Source organism: Nannospalax galili, unplaced genomic scaffold (assembly GCF_000622305.1).
Source record: "Nannospalax galili isolate Female #2095 unplaced genomic scaffold, S.galili_v1.0 C49113769, whole genome shotgun sequence".
Lineage (NCBI taxonomy): Eukaryota > Metazoa > Chordata > Mammalia > Rodentia > Spalacidae > Nannospalax > Nannospalax galili.
This window is the reverse complement of record NW_008477277.1, coordinates 1-1,545: the sequence shown is the minus strand read 5'-3', so window position 1 is coordinate 1,545 and position 1,545 is coordinate 1. Positions and strand designations below refer to the sequence as shown.

The following is a 1,545-nucleotide window of genomic DNA, read 5'->3' as shown; positions in this document are numbered from 1 at the left end:
CTCTTGCGGAAGACTTGGGTTCAAATCCAAGCACCCACATGGTAGATAAAACCGTAAGTCCAGTTCCAGGGGATCTGACACCCTCTTCTGACCTCTGTAGGCACTGAATGACATGGGTGGACCTACCTGCATATAGGCAACACGATCATACACATGAAATATAAAAACGGACATAAAACCTCTGCCTGTCTCCTTAACCAGGACACAGGCATCTATCTGCTCTCTCAGAAAGATTTCTGCAGCAGTCATGGCCATCTTTGTAGAGCTCAGGTACCAAGGCCAATATGCCCACTGTGGGCCTGGGCATGTGGACATCTCCCCCAGGCCAAGTTAAGGAAGCTGTGAAAGTAGCCATTGATGCTGCAGATCACCACATTGACTGTGCCTGTGCGTACTCTCATGAGAATAAGGTGGAAGAAGCCATCCACAAGAAGGTCAAAGAGAAAGCTGTGAAGCAGGAGGACCTCTTCATTGTTAGCAAGTTATGGCCCACCTACTTTGAGAGAAAATTATTGAAGGAAGTCTTTTTATTTTATTTGCCGGCCACAGGGACTTCAGCCTGGGGGGGAAGGAGTTATCCCTCAAAGATGATAAAGGCTGTGTTCTCTCTCACCAGTAAAATAACATTCTTAGATACCTGAGATGTCATGGAAGAACTGGTGGATTAGGGATTACTGAAAGCCCTGGATGTCTCCAACTTCAACCACTTCCAGATTGAAAGGATTTTGGACAAACCTGGACTGAAACATAAACCAGTGACCAATCAGGTTGAGACAAACTGATACAATACTGCCACTCCAAGGGCATCACTGTCACCACCTATAGCCTACTGGGCTCTCCCAGATAGACTTTGGGCTAAATTAGAGAACTCTTCACTATTGGAGGATCCAAAGATTAAAATGATCCCTGCACAACACAAGAAAACATCAGCCCAGGTTCTGATTAGGCCCCATATCCAGAGGAACCTGGTAGTAATCCCCAAGTCTGTGACACCCTCATGCATACTTGAGAGCTTTCAGCTTTCAGGTCTTTAACTTCAAGTTGAGTGATGAGGAGATGGCCACCATTCTCAGCTTCAACAGAAACTGAAGGGCCTGTTTGCTACCCGAGAGCATCAATATGGAAGAGTGTCCTTACAATGCGGAATACTGAAGTGGCATCACCTGACGAGACTGCTGAGTGGACCCCACACACATGCTTTCTAATGTACAACTCGCTCCTCCTGAGTCCTATTTTAGTTGTCTGCCATCATGCTGTGCCAGCCCTGATATAGGCACAAATCTAGGTGATGCTGTATTTAAATCTAGTGGCCAACCATGTGTAGAGTGTTCTAGGGAAACGTGACTCAGAGAAGGAAATTACAATTTATTTCACTGATCTGAAATGTTTGTCAAACACCATGAACACTGATAACACTAAGGATATAAAGACAAAATAATAAAAACAATAACAAACGAAAAAGAGTGCTTATCATGATCAAGTAGGATTCAACACAGGTAAGATAAATATCTATGTCTATCATCATCTCTATCTCTGCATTATGGG

At 44.3% G+C, this 1,545-nt stretch overlaps 1 pseudogene; it reads left to right on the top strand.

Annotated features, from left to right (window-relative positions):
* Positions 1 to 247: 247 nt before the first annotated feature.
* On the top strand, positions 248 to 1,152 carry LOC103728437 (annotated as a pseudogene).
* The last annotated feature ends 393 nt before the right edge of the window (positions 1,153 to 1,545 follow it).